Raw genomic sequence first — 26,431 nt, 5'->3', positions numbered from 1 at the left:
CTCCCACCGTTCAAGAGGCCACTGTCATCGTTGAAGAGGTCCCTCCCACCATTCAAGAGCCCGATTCACATGGCGTCATATGTAGGATTCTTGAGAAACCCTCTGACGTGCCGGACATGATGGATTCAAGTTGGCTCTCGTATGAGTTACCGGCCAGTACCATACCGGTATCTGAAGTGGAGAGGAAACAACTACCAGACACAATTCTGGATAACACCCTTTGGGCTAAGACCGCAGTTGATTTTTATCTACATGAGCGGAGCTAGGGGTGTTTCACTGACATATGCAAGCTCAACGATGATATCTATTTGTTGCTTGATCGGTCTTGGTGGGGCGTATTATTAGGGGTCGAAGACAATGGCTATTTCGATGGAGGGGTAAGTCTTATATTTTTCTTATATTTTAATTTGATTATTTTTTTTTAAATTTATGTAAGTTACTAATATATGTCTTTTTTTGTAAAACAGCATATCGATGCGTGGGTGTCACGTCTTCTAATAATTAGGAAACTTAAGGAAAATAAAAGAAATACACGATATACAATTATGCCGACGTCTTTTAACGCCGCTCACTTGAAGAATCAACGAGATGAATCATTTGCGTTGGGCAATGGACAAGCTAAACTTTATCCTGCATGGTGGGAGGTCGATAAAGTTAGTGTTTATTTTAGATTGAGTTTAAAGGTATTCATAAATAAGTGTGCAAATGAATGAATTATTACTTATGATTGCAGGTGTTTATCCCTGTTTTGTAACGTAAACATTGGCTTCTCGTCGAGCTTCAGATCCCATCCCTTAAGGTAATAGTATATGACAGCATGATAAATTACATATCATTGGCTGATTTAAGAGATATTATTAAGGGATTGAGCTCTTATTTGGCTAAATTCTTGGATGCGATAAATTATTGGACTCGTTCTGGAAATAAGAAGCCAAAGAAGCTCAATATTACAGTTAGCATAGACGAGACCGCACCACAACAAACGAAAGGACCCAAGGGGATTGTGGTCCTCTCGTATGCTTGGCGTTGGACCGTTTGATCACAGGAAGTATAAAGTATCTACCTCCCACCGATAGAGATAGAGCTGCAGTAGGCTTGTGGTTTCGGCATTATATGGCTAGATCGATATATACGAGACGCTGCCTACCTGCATCCGCGTTATAAAAATGTCCATAAACAATTGGTATGTTTATAGGCTTGTGGTTTGAAAATGTTTGGTTAAGTACCTAGAATTCAATAATTTGCTGTTTGTAGATTTTAGATGTGTAGAAAGTGTTGTTTGAGCAAATGTTTGGTTTATGCAGGTTAATCTCAGAAGTGAGCTGCGTGAAAATGATGTATGGCTGCAAAAGTTGATTCAATAGTAGATGAGGAAATAAGAATTATTGCTTATTTTTTGATTGTTTAATTGATTTGTAAAAGTTGATTTGTAAAAGTTGATTTGTTTAATTGATGTTAACATAATTCTTATTTGTGATTGTTTAATTGATTGAAATGTAATGGTTGATTTTGTTGATTTCAATCTGCATTATGTTGAAGGCAAAAAGTACTATCGCAATGCGAAATGAAAATCGCAACGAGAGAATCGCAACGCGAAATGAAAATCGCAACGCGAAATTAAATTCGCGTTGCGATTTTCATTTCGCTTTGCGATTCCCTCGTTGCGATTTTCATTTCGCATTCCGAAATTCGCGTTGCGATTTTCATTTCGCATTGCGATTCTCTCGTTGCGATTCTCATTTCGCATTGCGATAGTAATTTCCGCGCTGCGATAGACATTAAGATGATTGCCTATTAAGTGATAACAACTGAATAGATCATAACAATTTTCAAACTCAAGTTACTAATACATGCCTAACTGAAAATGTTAAAAGTTCACACATAAAATCTACATAATACAACGTTTGCATTTAAAAATCACCTAAGTTAATAATCCCAAAAGGTGAAGCCAGTTGTGATTGGGATTTTAAAGATAATTGCGATTTTGATTGCCTTTTTCTTGACACAATATGAGCTTTGGATTTTGATGATGATCTATATTTTGGTAGAGGAAAAGATGATTGTGATGGCACTGGTGATCCATATTTTGACTACATGTCGATCTCTTCTTCTCTTCACCCTTAGACGGTATACGATCGTGACTTTTTGGTCGGCCAGGTAGCCTTCTGTCCATGGCTGGTGGCAAAACTGTTTGTAAGTCATCTTGTATGTCCCACTCAGAAGGATGTGGAATAGGGTAGACAATCTCGGCATAAGTCTGTCGATATACTTCTGTAGTGTAGCAATTCATAGCGTATGTGCTTGAATCATCTTGGTTTAGATGAAGAGCAACTTTTATAACATGGCCACACGGATAACCAGATGTTTTCCATTTCATACAACTACACGTCCTTGCATTTAGATCGACAAGCCCATTTAAGTTATTATCCAGTACTTCAAACAAAGTGTTTGAACATGGTTAAACTCTCCATGACGTTGACTTCACAACACGTTCCGTTATCTTTTTTTCAGTCCATGGTGTAACACGATGTTCCAATGTTCCTGTAAATTTAAATAAATAAAACTTAGTAAAATATATGATAAGTTACGAATTCAAAGAAATAATACCTGCATGGTTTCTTTTCTTGTAGTACCACTGTTGAATAGAGGCTCGAAAAAACTCCATTAACATAGTAATGGGTAATTTTCGGGAATGACGACTTAGAGCGTTGATTGATTATGCATTATTAGACGTCATGAAACCATATCTTACTCCAAGTTGATGTACTCTTGACCATCTTTCAAACCCGACATCTTCTAGTGTTTGAGCACACTGAGGCAAAACATGTCTTAAACAGTTTATATGCTTATTGAAATCCACTTCCCGATAAGCTTTTACAGCCTTCCAGTATGTCCATTTGTGCTTTTTTATACCAGCAGACCTTGATTTTAGATTTCTATACAAATGAACACCACAAAGTCCATGAAAAGCATCTGGGAAACACCTTCTAACAGCGTTGTCAATTGAGTTTGCCCTATCGGATATGATTGTCAGATTGCTAATAGGACCTATGCAATCCCTAAGATGCCCCATAAACCATGTCCATGAATCAGAGGTTTCAGATTTGCCAACCCCGTAAGCTATTGGCAATATCCCATTGTTAGCATCCATGGCTACTGCTAATAAGTTTACTCCAAGGTATCGACCTTTCAAATGTGCTCCGTCAACTATAATAACTGGGCGCATGCAAGTAATAAATGAACGAATCTAGAAAATAATATACACAAGAAATATAATCATTTAAATGTGAAATGCATGTAACTAACAAAAATGAGTTAACAAAATTATATTGATTTACTAACCGCAGCACCAATGGCGATAAACAACAACTCAAAGCGTCCATCTCTATCTGTTTTGATATGAGTTACCGACCCAGGATTTTTCAGCTTTAAATTGTGACAATAAGCCGGCAGTTGGGCAAACGATGCTTCTGGCGACCCCCTCAACAATTCCAAGGCATAACATTTGGCTCTCCAAGCTTGAGAATATGATATACTAATCTTGAACTGAGCATTCATGTCAGTCATAATTTCATGTCCTCGATATACCCTGCCATTCAAAAACATTAACTCAGCCAGAAAACCACCCAACACCTTTTTGTTTGCCTGTATATGGTGAGGAAAAACTTGGGTTCTTGAACATGTATATTTATCAATAAAAGTCCTAACTTGAAACATTTCACAATCTTTTATCCTCTTTGCAATCATACGCCACGTACAGTTTTTGTCAATCATACACCTTGTTTCGAAACGATCTTTGCTTGATTTGTTAACTTTTAGTTGATAGCTATCTTCCACACATTTCGTATACAAAGCTGTCTTCAAGTCTTCCTTTGTATCAAAACAATAATCTTTCTTGATACGAATAACTTTTGTGTAACAATCAACTGCTTTCTTTACCAACTCTTCTTCCGGTATCTGAAGTAATTCTGGCATATTCCAGTTATACTCCCGTGGCATTTTCTTTTCTTCGGGGACTTTTTCTTCTTCTTTTTCTTCTTCAGGATTATATGAATTACAGAATGGATGTTCAACATGTTCATTCACAGTCTTAACTTCCTCCTCATTATCATCAATAACATCTTCCTCGGCAACGGCTGTTTCATCATCAAAATTCGGGAATTGACCAATATCAAAATCATTACACGCAGGGTCTGTTTCTTCTTTTGAAACATCATCAAAATCCGAGTATTGACCAATTTCAAAGTCCGGGTATTGACCAAGATCAAATTTCGAATACTGACTAGTACTCACAATTTTTTCTGTTGGCTCATCATCGTCTAATTGGTCAATACGAAAACCGGAATTTGGTGCTGAAAGTTTATTGGGATTTGGATTAGAGAAAGGTTGTGGGTTTTGAGAAAAACTTAGTTGATTACTACCCGCTACTGACCCAACAATACTACTTCTAGGTTCAACAACATACAATGTAACATCATCACTTGAAACACTAATGTAAGCAATGAATCGTTCAACATCTTCATTGTCGGTTAACAAATAAACTTTACCATTTCTCTGATAAGATAGCCTAAATCCACTTAGGGGCTCTAAATTCAATTTCTTTGAAACACGTAACATTAGAGTTTCATAAGTTAACTTTTTTAATGACAGTTTTAGTTGAAGATTCATGGGTAAAGGCATATATTGTAAAACACCATGAACATTCTCCCATGACCCTCCAAAACACAAATCTATCCAAACATGATCAACATTAGATGATTTCATGGTTGTAAATTAATTTACTAAACAAACGAGCTGCGAAACTAAGACCTGTTGCCGGATGGGGAAGGATGTAGGAACGGATGTCGGCAGAGAGAGTGAAAGATGGAGATGGAATGAGTTGCGATTTAGATATTTAGGTTATGAGTTGTTACTGCTGCGTAGATATATACCCAAAAAATTTGTGTTGCGAAACTAAAACCTGTTGCGAACTTTGAAAATCGCATTGCGATTATGTATTATCTCGTTGCGAAAGTCAGAATCGCGTTGCGAAAGTCAATATCGCGTTGCGAAAGTCAGTATCGCGTTGCGATTTTGTATTATCGCGTTGCGATAGTCAGTATCGCATTGCGATTTTACCAATTCGCGTTGCGATTTACTTATTCGCATTGCGAATTGGGAAAATCACAACGACATTGTAGACCATCGCAACGCGATTTCCAACTATCGCAACGCGAATTTGCGATAATGGAGATCGCGTTGCGAATTAGCGATCGCATTGCGATTTTGTTGGTCATTTTGGCAAATCCGGAAAAAGTTGATTAAAATCGTATATTATAAGGCATTTTTGGTCACTGAGACGATTTTCTCTATATTTAAACCCTATAATATATATATATATATATATATATTTGTGGTTTGACGTATGGTTGCTTGGCTCTTGCCTTCATCACAGTATTAGTAGGGGCCACGTTACCCTTATGATTAATCTCCCTCCACTTATAAGTTTATTCCAAGGACGCATCCCTGCTCTTTTACATGGTTTAGGGGAAAAGGGAACTTGAAAGTTTACTTATTTGCCCCTGCAAAACAAATATTTTCTTTTTAAAATAGTGTGGCAATAACAGGTTATTATATGCTCATAATATCTCTTTATTATTAACAATGTATATACACTATAAATATAAATGTTCTAATTCAACATCTTTAAAGAAAATAACAATCCTTTTAGCCACTAAAATAGTTTGATATGTTTAACAAATAAATTTTTAATTATTAATGGATTGGTTCTCTCGTATAATTAAGTACTTATAATCATCTCAGATAAAACATCTTTTAATTATGATAAAACCAATTATTAATTGTGTTTTTCACTATTTCTCTTATACAATTATATAATTTATTCTTTTTCGTAAATATACTTTTTTGATATTTTTATTTATTTAGTAAAGTTATTTTATTGTTATTAATTAAAAAATCTCAATATTTGATTCAAAAATAAGCTTTGGAATTTTAACCATTCAAGCTAAAACTTTAATAAAAGGAAAATAATCTTCAAGGACAAAAATTGTCTCCATGTCATTTTCAATTCCATTATCCTCGTAACAAGTCATGAAACATGCCCCTTCAAGTCAGCGACGTCAAGCTTTGTGCAAACTAGGGCAAATGTGCTCACCAAATTATTGCAAAAAAGGACCACAAAATAAAATGCTTATTATTTCATGGCCCATAATTTGTTTCCTCTATTAATATGATTTATTAATTTTTGGTCTATCCAAATCAATGCAAAAAAGGACCACAAAATCAATGTTTTATTTTTATATATGGTTAAAAATTGGAAAATACTACTTTAATTGTATTTAAACTTGTCTTCTGTAGTTTAACGAGTGACATCTATAGTACAAAAGAATATCGATATATTTAAAAGTCTCCAGTTAGACAAATTTTGAATTTATGTTGAAAATATTTGACCCAATATGTGAATGATAATATAATTTACCATTATATATTTAGAAATAGTTGCAATTTTATTCCCCTATCTATATCTTTTCAATCATTTCTCTATTTTACATAATTAAAATAAAAAAAATTATATGTAAATTTGTGTAGGAATGAGTTGAGTTAGAGTTTTCACCTCAAAAGTCGGGGCGAGGGAAGTTTTTCTAAACAAAGATTGTACTGAATAACATATTATAAGATATTATATTTGAAATCGAACTTGAGCGTCTCAAAAATCTGAATCCACCTTGTGATAGTTTTGTTGCCTACCTACCATAGAGTATTCAATGTCAGGGGTTCGAATCCTAACGACTACTAACAGAGTAAATTATTAATTCAAATAAGTAAAAGAAAATACCGAATTCGATGGATGTAACAAGGGGAGGGGGGAAATCCCCAAAGAGATTGATTAGGGGATCTAATAAGATTTTGTTACTTTTATTTGAATGATTTTTTTTATGGAAAGTGTTTTATTTGCACAATTTATTCATTTTTGTACGAGATAAATCCAAATCAAAACTTTAGATATTAACAAAATTTTAAAGAATTTACAATATATATAAATATACTTGGGACAAAAGCATTGATTTACTTCAATCAAGTTATTCTCTTCACCTACCTACATACCTACCTACCTAAATAAAAATAATTTTTCAAAATATTATTTTCCAATATACCATATTTGAAAACTACTTGAATATAGTTTTTTCCCAATACATTTAATAATTAAAATATGTTTTCCATATAGGGATGAGAATGGCACTCGAACCCGACTCGATTGGGTCGGATTTTTTTTTTGAAAATTGGATTTGATTCAGGTCGGATTCGGATTTAGGGTGAAAAATATCCAACTCGATTGACCCGAAAAAATATAATTTTATATTATATATTTATGAATAATTATAATAATACCCTTATATGTATATATATTCCAATTAAATCACTATTTTTATTAAATAAAAATAATATTTCGGGTCGGATCGAATTCAAATTTTATCTCAAAAAATTAGATCGGATTCGAGTCGGGTGAAGGATATATATTTTTCGGGTTGGGTTGAGTCGAGTTGGCAGAAACCCGACCCATACCCATACCCATACACATACCCATACCCATACCCATCCCTATTTCCATAGAACTAGAAAAGGGGATAAAAGGACTTTAATAAAAATTCAAAAAAATAAATAAAAGGGATTAGTAACGGTAATTTTATCCAAATTTCCGCCCCAACCCGGTCTGAATCCTTTGGTTTTATTCCCTATTCGGTTCACGCCCCTCCACTAGCAGGCCTGCATCTCCATTTTCTGCCCAGAACTTCCTTTTTAGTTATTTCGATAAATTAATTAAATCCTCTTATTTTAATCTTAAAAATATATAAAATAGACCCTATTCATCATCAGATCCGAACGGTTTTTTTTCTTTTTAATTTTGATGAAACCCAAAGCAGAAACGGAAAAGAAAATGAAGCAGAAGCTCAGTTGTTTCTCCCCAAAACAACTTTGCCTGCTTTTATTTGTTTGTTCAAAGCTTTGTTCCTCCAACAAGCTTAATCTATTTTTGTTCCTATTGTAAAGCTGTGATTTTTGGGTATTTTGTTGCAGTTGTTCTGTTTATTTTAACAAAAAAAATCGAGACGGTTTGTTTCTCTCTCCCCCCGGCCCGATTCACTTCATAACGTATGACGTTTCCATCTTCTTTGTCTAAATATTTCAGAGAGAGTTTAGCGAGGAAATTAGTTTGAAATTCTAAGGAAAAAGTTTACTTTTTTTGTTTTACCCCCGAAAATGATGTTATCGGCGTCGCCTACTGCTTTATCGAAAAGCTCGCTCGAAGAAATGCTGGAGAATCTCCGGCGGCAAAATGAGGACGAGAAGCCTAAAGACTTACCGCCTACTTTACCATCGCGGCCTACGTCCAAGGCTAGACTTCCCTCGTCCCGCCGGTCGCTTCCGACGAACTTCAGAGTCGTTTCTAACGGTGAAAAAGGCTGCGGCTGCGGCGGCTTTAGTGAAGTTGAAGGGAAAGAGGAAGGTGAAAGAAAGGAAGAGGAGTTGGGAGAGAAGAGAGAGGTTTTTGGGAGCAAAAAATTGAGGAGAGGTGTGAATGTGGATTCACCTTATCATTTGGAGGCACTGGAAGAGAAGATAGGGGAAGATAAAGTTTCTGATGCCAAAGCTGAGGTTAAGGAAATAGGGAAAGGGAAGGCGAACTTGTTGGTAAATGATAATATTGAGTGTTTTATTAAGAAGTTGAGTGCTAAGTTCAAATTGTTTCTTTTTCTTCTTCTTGGATTGATTTGTTTTATGAGATTTGAAGAAAAAAATAGTTTTGTAACTTTTGTTTAATTTGATCGATTTTGATAATAGCTATTTCTTACTGCTGGTATTGTCTTGCTTTGTAAACAATTAAGCTTTTTGTTTAACATGCTTACAAAGGGATTTTATTATTCCTTTTTGAGTTGATGCAACGCATTGTATTGTTAGTCATGGGGGAAATCTGTGATCTTTTATGGGCTTTAGAACTTGCAGAGTAGTTTAGCCTTTGTTATGGTATTTATACTGCCACTAAAGTTCTCTTTTGCTGAAACATTGAAAAGGAATGATCACCTTGGGCATTTTTTTTAGTTTCTGTGATAATGATTTAAGTGAATCATACTTATAGTTGGCGGTTTTGCTTGCAGAAGCGTCGTGTCTGGTTCCAGCAATCTAATGGGGTGTGGGAATCTGGAACTATACAATCTACATCAGGTGAGGAATCATTTGTCTGCCTTACTAATGGAAATGTAAGTTCATGTCTCCTGATTTTTAAAATTATTGATGAGCCTTCTGTTTCCCATTCAGCAGGTTTTCATTTAGATTTACATTGTATTGTTGGTATAGGTTGTAAAAGCATCAACCAGCGAGCTTTTACCTGCAAACCCAGAAATTTTGGATGGTGTGAATGATTTAATACAGCTTAGTTATTTGAATGAGCCGTCAGTTCTTCACAATCTTAAGTACAGATATGCTCGTGATATGATATATGTAAGAAAGATATAATCCTTACTCTAGCACTAGTGAGGATTATCTCTGTTACTCAGCTTCATTTATACAATTTTTTTTTTCTTTTTTAGAGTAAAGCTGGTCCAGTTTTGATAGCAGTCAACCCGTACAAAGACATCCAAATTTATGGAAAAGATTTTGTCACGAGTTATAGAGAACAAGCTACAGACAACCCTCATGTTTTTGCTATAGCAGACACTGCTTATAAGGAGATGATGAATGGTGAATTAAGTCATTCTTTTCTTTTCTTTCCTTTCTGAAGTTTGCATAAACAAGTGACAATTTGCTTGTGGTGTCGTGGTGATGTGGTTTCTGATTCTTTATTAATTGTGTTAAAATTTTGCAGGTGGAGTCGATCAATCTATAATCATAAGGTAAGTTGGATATTTAATATTGGTCTTAATATATGATAGTATAATACCGTGTTCTTTAAGCACATTATTTGTTTTATGACCTATAGAATTAACCAAAGTTATCTCGCAGTGGGGAAAGTGGAGCTGGGAAAACTGAAACAGCAAAATTTACAATGCAGTACCTAGCTGCTCTTGGAGGTGGCAATGGTGTGATAGAGTCTAAAATCCTTGAGACACATTGTATACTTGAAGCATTTGGGAATGCCAAAACATCTAGGAATGACAATTCTAGCCGATTTGTGGGTTCTTCTTTTCCCTCTACTTCGTTCTCCCTCTGTTACATATTGAAGGCAGATCTATATAAAATTTCTCTCATGGCTAAAGGATCCTTGCTGATATTACCCTAGAGGACCAATTTCCACTTTAGCATGTGTATCACATTTGCTATAGCTTAGAAAAATATGGCTTATTTATTACTCTGTTCTGGTGCAGGGCAAACTTACTGAAATTCATTTTACCGAATTGGGGAAGATATCTGGTGCCAACATTCAAACTTGTAAGCATGTTGAATTTGAAAATTTTCTATTATTACTTTGCTGTAATAAAATTACATAGATTAATCATGGTTACTGACTTTATTATTGTTTTTATGTTGATTCATCAATGACGATCCTGGATAGTTCTTCTGGAAAAGGTAAGTTCCTGACCCAGTTAAACTTTATATTATCTCTGTTAAGATGTATGATATCTGATGTGGATGTTTTTGTTGTCACGTTTGAGCAGTCAAGAGTAGTACAGGTGCCTGCTGGTGAACGGTCTTACCATATCTTTTATCAACTTTGTGCTGGTGCTCCATCGGCCCTAAGAGGTAATATTTCATTGTACAGCATTTCACAGTCAATGCTATTTCAGAAAAATATTGGGGTCTGAAAAATAGATACATGATTTTGTTTACAGTTCCGCAGCTTATTTACTTGAATCTGTGAAATATATTTATGATCCTTCGGATTATGGCTTTGCAGAGAGACTGAATCTTAAAATGGCTAATGAGTACAGCTATCTTATCCAGAGTGACAACTTGGTGATTAATGGCGTTGAAGATGCTCAGAAATTCCATAAGCTTGTGGTAATTAAAAAGACTAGATTTTAATGTTGCCATGATAGTGTAGCCATGCTTTTACCATTTGATTTCCGTTGCATTGGTTTTTAAGCAAAAGTTTGCCCATTTCTGCAGGAAGCCATGGACATTGTTCAAATTGGCAAAGAACAGCGAGAGCAAGCATTTGCAATGCTTGCTGCAGTATTATGGCTGGGAGATATATCATTTCAATTAATTGACAAAGAACATCATGTGGAGGCATTAGCTGATGAAGGTAATAATGCGGGATTTAGCTTTCCATAATGACACTTCTTCAGCAAATACGACATTTTTTCCCTTTCTTTTTTTCTTCCAAGAGAGAGAAACTGGTTTCCTTCTTTATTGTAGCATTTTTTTAAGGAACTGAATTTGCATAAGCCTTGTATAAAACAAAGAATATAATGCCTGTAGTTAGCCTTTTGTTTAACTTGCGAGTTTAAGTGGGATACCCTCCACCATTTTTTTCAGCTTTAACCAGTGCTGCCAGGCTTTTGGGTTGTGACGTACATGAATTGATGCAAGCTTTATCTACCCATAGAATCCCTGCTGCCAAGGATAATATTGCTAAGAAATCGACATTGCAACAGGTTCGTCCAGTATTTGTTAGCAAAACTATTCTTCCTTAATCATCTCATTAGTAACATGCTATGTGTGCTGTGATGCACAAATAACAACCTAATAATATGTTTGCTATAACTTGTAATATAGGCAATTTACATAAGAGACGCATTAGCAAAATTCATCTATGCAATCTTGTTTGACTGGCTTGTGGAACAAATCAACAAGTCACTTGAAGTTGGTAAAAGATGCGATGACAGGTCCATAAGCATCCTTGATATTTATGGGTTTGAGTCATTTAAGGTAAGTAGTTTCTAATTAGCTATTTAGATATTGCAATTGTGTAGAAGTTTGTTTGACTTACTATTTTTGTCTTCCGACTTTCAGAAGAATAGCTTTGAACAGTTTTGTATTAATTATGCAAATGAGAGGTTGCAACAACATTTCATCCGACACCTATTTAAGCTTGAGCAAGAGGTAAGCAACTCAAATTTTAAGCTGGGTTTCCTGTACTCGGACTTTTTTTCCTGGGCATGCACTTTTTTCATAAGTTCTAAATGACCTGGTTCACGGTTGTTGATTCTTATCTCTGGATTTGTTTTTCCCTTCCCTAACACAAATTGTTATTTTGACTAGCTTCCCATTTTTCTTTCAATTTCAGGAGTATGAGTTGGGTGGGATTGATCGGGCCAAAGTTGATTTTGAAGACAACCAAGAGTGCTTGGACTTATTTGAGAGGGTAATCTAGTTCAATATTTTTCAGCAATTGAAGTGTTCTAAGGGATTGCTGGTCTCTTTTTCCTATATATTATATAGCATGCTGTTCGTGCTAATGTATGTTGTCTTAGCTTTGGTGTTGATGCTTAGTTTTATATCCTATGGTTCTCTTAGAAATTGAGCTTAGTCTTACTGAAGTTTGTTGTCTTTGCTTCGTTGCTGAATGCAGATGGCTGGAGTTTATATTTCCTTTTCATATTTCGTTTTGTTTGAAAGCTGAATGTTATTCTTCTGTTTTGGTGTTTATTTTGCAGAAACCAATGGGAATACTCTCTTTGCTGGATGAGGAATCAAATTTCCACAATGCAACTGATTTTACCCTTGCTAATAAGTTGAAGCAGCATCTGCATGCTAATTCTTACTTCAAAGGTGACAGAGGAAGGGCCTTTAGTGTTCGACATTTTGCAGGAGAGGTCAGTCAATGTACTTTTGAGGATTAAAAAGATTCTTTTCATTCAATTTCATAGGAGATAACGAACCCTGAAATATGTTTCAGAAAGTCTAAATTTTTTGAAAAGGTTGAATTTGTTTAGATAGTTGATTCAAATGGTACGAAATGCTAATAAGATGGTAATGTTCAAAGCATGGATGAAATTACTGATTCTTGGAGTTCTGCCAGGTACTGTATGATACTAATGGCTTTCTGGAAAAGAACCGAGATCCTCTGAACTCGGGGTTGGTCCAACTTCTGTCATCCTGTAGTGGCCAATTGCCACAATCATTTGCCAAAAAAATGCTTGATCAGTCATTGAAACCAGTGATTTCATCTGTATCCACGGGAGCTAAGTGTTGTTACGAAATTCAAGGTAAATTTGCTTCCTTAATAATTCTGATCCAAATATATCCGGAGATTGTAATGTATTTTACGGTTCCCATCTCTATTGGAGAAACTTTCTTACGTAAATCTCCATTGTAAAGCATTCCAGCATTTGCCAATCCGTTGAATATAATTTATAGAGTATTTTTTATTCTTGCATGTCTTTTATTCTTGGGCATTTGATATGTGAATTTACCTTTGAAATCTTCACATTCCTTTGTCAGTGCAGGGGTAGCTAATATGGTAGTAGGAATATTTGTGTATACTGCACAATGGCATGCTTTGTGGATTACTTTTTTTTTTCTTTCTGTACTTGCAGGGCCAACTTTTCGAACTAATGCACCAGTTAGAGAATACAACACCTCACTTTATTCGCTGCATAAAACCAAATTGCAAGCAGGTCCCTGACAAGTATGAAGAGGATGTTGTCCTGCAGCAACTTAGATATTGTGGAGTTTTGGAGGTTGTTAGAATCTCAAAATTAGGATATTCAACTCGAATGACACATCAGGAGTTTGCAGAAAGGTAGTGGCTAAAACCTTCTGTAGTTTATGGCTTGTTTACGTTTTTAAAATTTCTCTCTTTTTAGCAGAGTTCTCATATATTCAAGTATTTCATAGGTATTGGTTCCTACTTTCGGAGACCAACGCACCTCACGATCCATTAAGCATTTCAGTTGCTCTTCTAAAACAATTTAACGTCCTCCCTGAAATGTATCAAGTTGGCTATACGAAACTGTTTCTTCGAACCGGACAGGTAAGTTTTATACATTCGTCTTGTTTTTCTTGTTTCTTTCAGTTTTGGTGCTGAAATATCTCTTTGCCCAAAGACTTCTTGTATCATTGTGGCAAATTAAAGCCTGAAATATCTCTTGATGCTCAGAGTTGGACCTAACATACTGAGTTTTGGAAAATAGAGATACCAACTTATTTCATTCTGTTTATGGTTAAATAAATGTAATAATTTCTTTGATGCTGTGTCTGGCATGCAGATCGGTGCATTGGAGCACAGGAGAAAACAGGTGTTGCGAGGAGTAATTGGGGTTCAAAAGTACTTCCGCGGTCACCGAGCTCGTTGCCTTTTCCTTGAGCTCAACAAAGGAGCAAAAAATATACAATCATGTAAGTAGCTTCTTCCAAGCAAAATTCTTTCCGATATATATTTCTGCTTTGTGAGAGATTTTTCCAAACAAAATCCTCTATGTACCTTTTAACGCTACAGAAGCTTGGTGTAATTTATCTTCGTTTATCATAAGTTGATGCCTTTTCTAGATCACTGACTCTATATTTTGCCAATTCACACTTATTACTTTCAATTGATCGATGGATATTTCTTTTGTGATGCAGTTGTTTGTGGTGAAAGTATCATAAGAAAGTATGCTATTGAGGCCAATAGGTGCTCAGCATTTGCTTCTCAGTTACTTGATGAGCAGTTGACATCAGTTGTATATTTACAATCTGGTAAATTATGTGTTCTAACTAAATTTGTGTCAATCAAATGACTTGTTGATGCAGTTGTTTGTGGTGAAAGTATCATAAGAAGTATGCTATTGAGGCCAATAGGTGCTCAGCATTTGCTTCTCAGTTACTTGATGAGCAGTTGACATCAGTTGTATATTTACAATCTGGTAAATTATGTGTTCTAACTAAATTTGTGTCAATCAAATGACTTGTTCTCTTATCATCATGTTTTTCTCCATTGCAGTAATCCGTGGGTGGTTAGTCCGGAGAGATTTTGATAACATGTATAATTCAAAACAGTTGAACCATGTAAGCATAAAATCTAAACGAAAGACTGGTAGGAAGCTTTCTGAGGCAAAGGTATTTCCCACGGTTGACATGGTAACACACTAGAGTTTTATTCCTTTCCTTTTCTTTTTAAAGATATTTTCCAAACCAGTTTTATTCTCTTCTTTGCATGCTGAAGATCATGTTTTATTTTCTAAATGTTCGTTATCTGCTGAAGAACTATGAAGGATTTACTCGGACCCTATTTTTGGCTGACCAGGAAACACCACACGAGCAGCGGATTCAAGTTGTACCTTCTGTTATGGCAGAGCTTCAAAGAAGGGTACTCAAGGCAGAAGCAACTCTGGGGCAAAAAGAACAGGAAAACACCGCTTTATGCGACCAATTACAGCAGTACGAGGTAAAGATGTTGGATTATGAGGCAAAGATGAAATCAATGGAAGACATGTGGCAAAAACAAATGGCATCGTTACAGGTGAGTTGTGCTTATATATAAAAATATTGAGACATGTTTGTATTAGCTGATTGTCGTTGACTGGCAAAAAAGGTCCCCTTAGTTGCTGCCAATGCATGTTTAATTGTTTAATAATTGCAATTTATTGCAGACAAGTCTTGCTGCAGCCAGAAAGAGTCTTGATGCTGACAGTACTGCTGGTCAGCTAGGAAGAGGTGATGTCGTATCCCCTCGCCGTTATGATTCTGAGGAAAACTTGTCGATGGGATCTCGAACTCCTGGTGTGAATACTCCTGTTGGGGTGAGGGAGAATGGCTCGTTGAATGCAGTGGGAACTCTGCTAAAAGAGTTTGATCAGAGGAAACAAGCTTTTGACGATGATGCAAAATCTTTGGTTGAAACCAGAACAGCACAACCAGCTTCTGTTGTGAATCCTGATGATGATCTTCGAAGATTGAAACGCAGGTTCGAGATGTGGAAGAAAGATTTCAAGATGAGACTAAAGGAAACCAAGACAAGACTACATAAGCGTGGGCATCAAGAATCGGACAGAACTCGAAGAAAATGGTGGGAGAAGTTAGGTTCAAGATCTTGATCGAATCCCACCTTGAAATTATCATAAAATTGTTGCTTAAATGACTGCCCATTCTCCGGTACAGTTACATTTACTGCAACAAATAGAGTTGTTTTTGTAGTCCATGGCCAGTGAGGAAGACATTGTGCTTGTGTATCTTACCAATTTTTGTTACTCGGTGGGAGGAATTACCTTGTGCATAGACAAAATAGGAATTCGTCGAGACCGCTCTTTGAGTAGTTCTGTATAGTTTATGTATATTCTGTTGTTTGTTATGTAAGCTCCAACTTTGTAGTATTCGGTATACAGATGAAATGTCAAGTGTTCATATGCCTTCCCTAAATTATTCTGTCATAGAATCTGCAATTTCATTGTGTGCTGTCATCTTTGTTGAACCCTAAACCGAACTCAAACAGAGTTTCGTTGAATTCCCAGTGATGCACGGTTTAAATCAGCGAAATCTACAAGTGCTGATGATACATATCTCTATTCTGAACATGAACATGTAAAGTATGGAACAAGTTCGATTCCGGGGAATTTAATTATGATCCGGGCACAAATTTGGTAGCATAGACCCAAGCATTGTTGGCAGCAGGGTTGTCAAGGTGGTCCAAGAGGTTTTCCAGGGGACCTTTCCGGTGACAATGTGATGCAAGGGGATTCGAGACAGATAATGCTGAGTTGTCATATTGCACCTTGATGGCGCTGAGATACCATGAGTTGGCAGATCAGCGCAAAGGCGAGAGTTGATTGTGATATCTTCCTCATTGGGGTCGTTTTGAGTGCGTTTCAGTCTTTTGACTATAACATCGAGCATGGCTCCTTGTGGCCTTTTTTTTAGACCTCAAATTTTGTCGTTTTTCCCTCCGAATCACTAGTTTTATTTTTTACTATTTATGGTAATATTTCGTTTGTCAGTTAAGAAGTCAATTTAAATATGATTTGGGCCGGATTTTTTGCAGATTGTTAATTTTTTTCGAATTTCAATTTAGAGTGATTTTCGGAATTTTGCTATTTTTGGTAAAATTCGGATAAACACGATTTTTGGTTATAACAGTCCGATTTGTGGATTGATTTTTGGGGATTGTTTGATTTTATAATATTCTGTTAAACCCTAGAGATTTTTTTTTCTATAGTTTTGGACGAATTTTCTCCTGTGAATCACCTGTTGAAACTAGTCTCAGGATAATCGTTATCCTGTCCGGTGTCACAATGGTATGGACGAAGAAACCAAACATAGAGAACAGGACCAGCCTGCCATTCTTGATTTCTTTAACCTTAAGTCGGCAAACGTGACAGGGTCATCAGCAAGGCCAAGAGGGTCGAAGTATTGGCCACCGGGGATAAAGGTCGTTGCTTTCTCCAACACCGGGGAGACCGTTGATATGGAAACCTTCGACGAGCCCTATGAGGACGACCTGGAACCCAAGGGCAGCGAGAATGCTTTGAGCATGGACGAGGTTGTGGTTGGGGTTGCCAAGCTAGTCCAAGCCACCTTCTGAGAAGATTTGAGCTCCGACCTTGAACCATACTGGTTCCTTGAAGTCCACCCTAACCCATTTCTCAAGGACTTCAGCGGTGATGCACCCTAGTGTTCCCAACATTGCCCATCTTCCATGGATTACCTCAAGAGCTCTGTTCCTGGCAAAGGCTTCGGGGTCAGCTGACAAACCAGCAGTGTCCCATCCGTAGTCACCAGGGAACTCCCCGTTCAAGTAGGATGGAATCTGAGCTGAAAAGGGTCCCAAGTACTTCACTCTGTATGGTCCGTACCACAGTTCATTTCCCTACGCATCACACCACATTACATTACTCCCCAAATGCAAAATCCAGTAAACAAGGGAAAAAAAAAAGGGTGAATTCACGAGATAATGTTCTCGAACTTTTTTATTCACGATATAATGCATATCCCAGATTAATTGTTGAAATGAGGTGAATTCTACAGTAACCTTGGAGGTCGCCATGGCATCCGGGCGACCTTGGAGGTCGCCATGGCATCCGGGCGACCTTGGAGGTTGCCATGGCATCCGAGCGACCTGTGTGGTATTTTGCAAAGGAGGTCCATGCAATCAATAGTATTGGAGCATGCATGGGGGAGTTGTGGGATGCATGCTGTGCATGGGACGTGGGAATGCATGGGGGAGTTGGGGATGCATGCTGTGCATGGGACGTGGGAACTGTGCATGGGCCATGCACGTCGAACGGTGTAGGTCACGGCGGGTGGTAGGTCGCCATGGAGTCTCGGCGACCAAGGTCTGGGAGATTCCGTAGCTGCATGCATGCGTTGCATCATAGCTGAGAGATTCCTGCATCCGTAGCTGTATGTGTTGCATCTATAGTTGCGTTATTGCAGCGTTAATTTAGCTGCCAGCCTTTCAATGCTCAATAGTTATACGATGCAATGCTAATATTATTTGCTTCAACAGTCAAATTTAATGACTCTGTCCAACGCTCAGTTGCTTTATATAAAGGATATGGGGTTTAGGGTAGAAGCACAAGCAGAACCAGAAGCATAAGCACATATAAACTTTGTCGAGAGAAAGAAAAGGAAGAAGAAGAAAAGAAGACAAAGGCAAACATAGTTCGTGAGGTAATTTTTTTATTGTTTAATTTAGTTTATTATATGAAATTATTAGTTGTTAGTTTCGGGTTTAGGGTAAACTAAAATCTAGTTAATTGTTTGTTAGTATAAATTATTAGTTTGTTAGTTTAAGTTATATTATATTAGTTTATTAGTTTAAGTTATATATTATATATATAAAAAATTAGTTAATTAATTTCTTAGTTTAAGTTATTAAATATAAAAATATTAATTAATTTGTTAGTGTCTTTAAACGTATATTAGGTTGTTTTGAAGTTGAAGTATATTATAAAAAAAGTAATTAGTGCTTAATTAGTTTGTTATTTTAACTAAGTTATATTATAATAAAGAAATATTTTATTAGTTTAAGGTATATATAATATATTAGATTATATAAAATTAATTTGTGGGAGCTATTGTTGTTTAAATAAATATTTTGTTTACACATACATGACATTATTTCACAACATTTGACCACGTACAGATTGATTCGAAGAAAGAAACAAGGCAGGAAAAGAAAGTAAAGGAAGAAGGCATAAAGACGTGAGTAATTTATTATTTTTTGTTGTCCATTTTTTATTGTTGTGTATGTGTAAATTAGTTAGTTAGTAAGTTTATATTAGATTATATAAACTAATTTGTGCGAGATAATTTCCGTTTTAAAAAATATCGTGTTTAAAAATATTTAGTGTTGTTTTAAAAATATTTTGTTTAATTTACATTGTATGTGTATTAGTAAGAAGTAAAAATTAATTGAATGAAATAATCCGGACAACGCATTATCTCGCGAAATAATTATTCGATAACATTATCTCGACAGTTTTGCCTAACAAATTTGTTTGATATTTTTAAAAAATAAAAAATATTATCAAACTAATCATTATTAGTAATAATTACTAAATGATTAGTATCAAATCTAAATCATTAAATATTATAATAAATAATTATTAGTGATTATGACTAAATCATTATTATTAAATCATTAAATATCAAATCATTAGATTAATAGTAATTATCAAATCATTATTAGGTTTATTAGTAAGCAATCAATCAAGTTAAATAATAAATTTTATTTGATCATTAATAGTATATATATATTTAATAATTTATGAAATTATCTTATCTAATTTTTAATCTAAATTAATTTATTTTTTATTTGTAGAGAAAATGAGCAACAACTTTTTCACGATTGTCCATTATAATGGACAGATTATGGAAAATGAGGTCGGAGTAGTTTTTCAGTCTGAAAAACCAATAAATATGATGTTCAAAAAGACATCACATTTATAGAAATGAAGCATAAGATAGAAAGAAAAATTCGAGCTGCAGTTGATGGTTTGAGGTATAGGTTTATGATATGCTCTAACCCAGTCAGATATGCTGCAGTTCCACTTGAAGAAGATGATGATATTGGAACCATGGTTGGATTACATGAGTCAACCAATATAGCAGTTATTGAATTATTTGTTGATGTGCGTAACATATGTGATGTTCCTAGGTCATCAAGAGGTGTGGCTCAAAATCCATCTGAAATGGCTTTATATAGTCAGTTTGAGGAGCCGACATACAGGTTCCCGAACAGTTTTATGGCACTATTGGAAAGTGTAAATGAAGTCGGGGGGACATCTACAGCAGCAGAGATGAGACGAGAAACATACCGGAATGGTTGTTGATATTGACGCTGAAAATCGATGGGGAGAAATTCATGATGATTCAAGAGAAGATGAAGAAACTGAAGAACCCGTTTTGGGCGGCGACGAAAATATTTTTGGTGGAGGTGCAATTGATGAAGTTCCGACACCGTATGAAGCTACTCCTCACATGTACGAGATAGACTATGATGCAATGAGGGCACCTAAATTCCCAGACATGCCACATTTACCTCCGTACCAAATGACTGAATCATTCGATAATTCTGGTGAATTTTCAGTTGGGGTGCAATTCAAAGGAAAAAATGAAGCTACGCTGGCGATTAAAGAGTATTGCATCAAATGCCATGTTGATGTCCATATTGCAGAGTCCAACCAGAAAACCCTATACGCAATGTGTGTAAAATATGGCCCAGAGTGCAAGTGGAAGATCAGAGTGTCGAAAAATCAAAGGCACGATGTTTGGGTCCTCACGAGGTATAATGGTTCGCACACATGTTTGCGAAACTCCATCGAACAAGACACCGACTATTGGACTCCGATGTAATATGTGAATACGTGAAGGCGATGGTTGAAAAGGATCCAAGGATATCTTGTTCAGTGTTAGTTGCATCTATTCGAAGCCAATTTGGATATCAAGTAAAATATGGCAAGGTGTGGAATGCGAAAATGAAGGCAATGACGTATGGAGATTGGGATACATCGTACAATGAGCTACCACATTTGCTACAAGCAATGAAGCGATTTATCCCAGGAACTATAGTGAAGTCTCAAACCATGCCCGCATATGACGAAGAAGGTCAACTTCTGCCAGGGAAGAAAATATTTCATAGACTATTTTGGGCATTCAAGGCATGTATTGAAGGATTTCCATTTTGCAAACGTATGATCCAAGTAGATGGTACGTGGTTGTATGGTCAATATAGGCATGTACTTTTGATGGCAGTTGCTCAAGATGGTGAGCGAAATATCTTCCCAATTGCATTCGCCATTGTTGAGGGAGAGACAACAGAGGCTTGGGATTTCTTTCTGACCAATCTACGTCAATATGCGTTCGTGAAGATGGAGTTTGCTTGATATCCGATAGAGGAACGGGTATTTGGCGGCAATTGAACGACCAGGAAGTCGTTGGATACTCCGTATGCATATCCGACATTTTGTATCCGTCATATTGGCAAGAATAGTATCGACCAGTTTCATAACGCATATTCGTAGCGAGATAGTCAGCATGGGTAAGTTTTATTTTCAATATTTGTGTATTTTTTACGTGGTTTTTTTAATTGCGGTTTAACACAATATATTATGGAATAGGATACGAACTACGTCGACCAAATTTTGACAAGAGATTGGAGAATTTGAAGGTATTTTACGATGATCAGCGTGTTTGGAAGTGGGCTTCAAAAATACCGCGGGAAAAATGGTCGCAAGCATACGATGAAGGTCGGAGATACGGACATATGACCACAAACCTTGTTGAGGCCATTAATTCGGTACTAAAAGGTACATGTCATCTCCCAATAGCGAGTGTGGTGAAAGAGACGTACTTTAGACTGGGTAAAGTTTGGTCGGACAAAGGCAAGGAAATTGAGAGTCTCATAAATAGAGGTAAAACTTGGGCTCCTACAGTGGTGGAATCAATGGAAGCAAATGAGCAATTGGCAACATCAATGGTTGTTCATAATTCCGACCGAGTTGGTCATACTTTTGTCGTGTCGTGCATACGTCGTAACGTCGGAGGAGAAGACCAAACATTTAGAGTTGATTTACGACACAAATGGTGATTGTGGTCGTTTTCAGGCATGGAAATATCCATGTGCTCATGCAGTCGCTGCATGTATGTATGCTGGTGTAAGCGCATACACTTATGTTGATGAATGCTTCCACCTACGTAGGATATTAAATGTCTACAGCTATGTGTTCAGACAGATCCCGAATGAATCATATTGGCCCAAAAAGGATCATGATGAATGTCTACCAAATCCAATGCTTCGCAGAAGTCCAAAGGGTCGACCTAAGTCCACTCGAATTCATACCAGTATGGATTTTCATGCTATAGAGAGACGTCAAGCAAAGAGATGCAGATTATGTAGGGGTGAAGGCCATTCAAAAAACAATTGTCCTAATTTACCAAGATATAGGCCTCATTAGTAATAATATATGTATTTCTATGTATTTATTAATCATTATAAAAATGATTTAATAATGATTTAAATATTTAATGATTTGATGATTTAGTAATGATTTGATAATAATCATATAGTAATGATTTGATAATAATCATTATAATAATGATTTAGTAATAATTATAAAAATGATTTAATAATGATTTAAATATTTAATGATTTGATGATTTAGTAATGATTTGATAATAATCATTATAATAATGATTTTATAATAATTATTTATTATTTAGTAATATTATAATAATGATTTAATACTAATGATTTAATAATTATTACTAATAATTATAGAATACTAACAAATGAGTGTACAAGTGTGGATTACTGAGTTTAAATTTATACATAGTCAAATTTATTAATGATTTTTAAATATTTAATGATTTGATACTAATGATTTACTAATTATTATTAATAAGGATTTATTGTTAATTTAATTATTTGATACTAATGATTTAAAATAGTTGATTTACTAAATATTTAATTATTTGATACTAATAATGATTTGATACTAAAAATCATTGTTAAGGTTAAAAAAACTAATCTAATTTCAATAAATAATTTGTAATAAATAGCAAACGAGTTTACAATTGTTGTCGATGCTGGGGTTTTGTTGAATGATAATGTCGGGGCGGACGTCTGATACGTTGTGGCCGTTGTGGCTCAGGAGTATTGTACCCATCCCCCTCATTCATTGGGGGTATTTGAACTGTCATGTGTTCAAAGTCATACGTCGACGAAAACGTAGGAGAATAGATGGGTGCCTCAGGCTGCACAAACTCTGGTATGTATGCCGGGACAGTAGAATCATCAACTGCGTGATGCAACGATTGTGGTGCGCTATTATCCACATCGGTCATTTCCGCTTCAGGTTGTAGAGATGAACTCCCCTCCCACTCGGTAGAGAGTATTCAGCTTTACCAAATCTTTTTTTAAACCTCAAAAATTGTCGCCTCTCTACTATGTTGTGAGGAACGGCTTTCCATTATCCAAAAAATAAGCAAGGTAAGCCGAAGTCTCAAAATTAAAGTCGTCGTCTTGAATGGCGTCAAGAGTTGGCATGAATGAAGCCCTATTGTTCCAAGCATTAATGTAGGTTGCATGCTTCTCAACCCAATTAACGCTTTCTTTACGATGACCATCAAATCTGTGCAGGTCGTCATGCGTCTCAACCCAATTCACTGGACGACGACCATCTAAGTTTTGGAGGAGGTCATGATCCCATGGACTCCGCGGAATAGGTTGGTGGAAGTGGAATTGCCTCAGCACTCTATCCCCAAATTGGATCTCAACAAAAGCAAAATTTATCAATGGTGTAACAGCACACCAATATTGAAACCCATCTAAAATATCATGCGGTATCAACGCAAATAATTCTTCATGTATGGTCTCCAATTAAACTGTAAAATTACAAAAACAATAAAATTATTTAAATCAATTAATATAGTTAATTTAAATAATAATTAAAAATACAGATTATGCATACCTCCTTTTTGGCCTTAATGTCGATCTTCAACCTGAACTCTTTAATGTTGTTGTGCACCAACCCTGTGCTTTCAATTTTATGCCTCCATCTGTATATCAATCAAAACAAAAATAGAGACATTTTGTTCAATAATTTTAATCAAAATAAATATTTTTTAATTAATATTTTATATTAAAATAGAGGATTCATATTACCTTCCGGCAAGTGGAAAGTCAACCGCAGTCCGACTAATCGGTGTCAAAAACGGAAGTCTATGCCAAGCCCATGATTGTAGCAGCAACAGACATCCACCGATTTCTACTGTATTATCATTCACGACTAATGACGCCTTGCACATCTCACGATACAAAAACGCCAATATCGCCGAACCCCAGCTATATTGCCTACAATTCTCAAAATTTGTTAAAAAAAGAAGATAATGAGTGTGAACATAACTACCGGATTTATCAGGCATCAAAATTCCCCCAATCAATTGTAATATATGCTCGTGTTGCATATATAATTTCGTCTCCGTACTATTTGATTGAAGTTGAAATTCATTCTTCAACCATGACAACCTCACCCGCCACCCTTTACTCTGGTGGTACGGGCGCTTTCCCAAGAAACAAGTTGCAAAGTTGTTCCACCTTATTAAACTCATGTGACATTACCACCGGCATCCCATTAGTTTGGACCCCGAGTTGCATTGCCACATCCTCCAAAGTTATCGTGCATTCGCCACACGGCAAATGAAACGTGTGCGTTTCTAGTCTCCAACGTTCAATCAACGCACTGAAAACCTGGGACCAACTTGTAATCTCGCACAAAGTTATATACCAAAATCCAGCCTCTTGCAAATTTTCTTCTATCAGTGGGTGTGGCTTGGGCACTATGTAGTCGAAGACGAATGACTCGCTCGTCCTCCTACAATTAAATATTTCAAAAAAATTATCACAATCATAAAATAATATTCAAATATTTATTAATTATAATTCATTAAACAAATATTTATTCACCATTATTCCCAAATGACTTGAAATATGTTCATTGTCAAGCCTCAACAGTGGAATTTGGTCAGCCATTGGAATGAATCTGTAAAAAAAATTAAACAACAATATTTAAAAAATCATTTAATATAATCTAATATAAACTAACTAACTAATTTACAACACTAAACTTTAAATAATAACTTATAATATAATAAACTAATAAACTAACAAACTAAACTTTTAAAATATAAGTTAAACGTAAACGCTAAACCCTTAAACAACTAATAAAATATTCTTTTATATAACTAAAACTAACTAATAAACTATTTTCATTATAATATACTATAAACTTACTAACTAATTTTATATAATATAAATTCAACAAACAATATAACTTAACTATTTAACTAACACAAACTAATTAAATAATTTTTTTTATAACTAACTATTAACAAAACAAACTAATTAATTATTTTTTAACTATAAACTATCAAACATATACTAATTAAATAATTTTTAATTTGTATACTATAACTTAAACTAACAATCATAACCCTAAACTAACAAACTAATTAACTGCTTTTTGTTTTACCCTAAACCCTAAACTAACAAATTAAACATTTATAATAATAAACTAATTAAATATAAAAAAATTTACCTTATCTCCCTTTCTTCTTCTTATTTTCCTTTCTCCCTTTCTTTCTTTCGGCTGCAATCTCTTCTCCCTTTCTTCGGCTGCAATCTCGGAGACCAAGCTCTGGCTGCAATCTTCTCCATTCTTTCTTTCTTTTATGTTCTCACGATAATGCACACCCCATATAAACCGGCTGCCTCAATTATTTCACCAATAATTGTGCAATTGCAGCTATGATAGCAGCTGATTTCACGCAGCAATGGTTCAATTATTGTACCAATAATTCACGGCTCAAATGGTTCACATGCATGCATTGGGAGCTGTAGGCATGCAGCGGGGAGCAGGAGGGGAGCACGTGAAGGAATCTAAGTTGTGGTTGCATGTGCATGCATGAGGTCTCGTGAGCTAGGACTACATGGGACTACATGGCGACCTACAAGGTCGCCGGGACTACATGGCGACCTACAAGGTCGCCGGGACTACATGGCGACCTACAAGGTCGCCGGGACTACATGGCGACTACAAGGTCGCCGGGACTACATGGCGACCTACAAGGTCGCCTAGGCTGCATGGCGACCTCTCTTGGCTCGTATGACTCGTCTAAGCCTGCATGGCGACCCTCTCTCGTATAAGACTGTATGACGACCTCTCCATTGGCTCGTATGGCTCGTATGTCACCCGTATGGCTCGTATGCCACCCCGTATGTCACCTGGATTGCATGGCGTACAAGATCGCCTGGATTGCATGACGTCCTATGGCCATCACTGTAGAATTCACCCCATTTCAACAATTAATCTGGGATGTGCACTATATCGTGAATAAAAAAGTTCGAGAACATTATCTCGTGAATTCACCCATTGCAAGGAGGGGAAACCCCAAAAAGCTTACCATTGTGTATTGGCAGTGCCTACAGAGACGACATCTCTGAGAGGGTTTACGTTTTGTTTTGGTCGAGAAATGGGGTTGGTCTTGAGCTAAGCATTGAAGCCATCGCTCTCAT

General features: G+C 36.0%; 2 pseudogenes; one reads left to right on the top strand and one right to left on the bottom strand.

Moving 5' to 3' along the window:
- The first annotated feature begins 8,177 nt into the window (after nucleotides 1-8,177).
- Nucleotides 8,178-16,303, top strand: LOC120165004 (annotated as a pseudogene).
- Nucleotides 16,304-16,462: 159 nt separating this feature from the next.
- On the bottom strand, nucleotides 16,463-26,431 carry LOC120164982 (annotated as a pseudogene).

This window comes from Hibiscus syriacus, unplaced genomic scaffold (assembly GCF_006381635.1).
Source record: "Hibiscus syriacus cultivar Baekdansim isolate YM2019G1 unplaced genomic scaffold, ASM638163v2 tig00111565_pilon, whole genome shotgun sequence".
Taxonomy (NCBI): domain Eukaryota; kingdom Viridiplantae; phylum Streptophyta; class Magnoliopsida; order Malvales; family Malvaceae; genus Hibiscus; species Hibiscus syriacus.
This window is presented reverse-complemented; position numbering and strand designations above follow the sequence as displayed.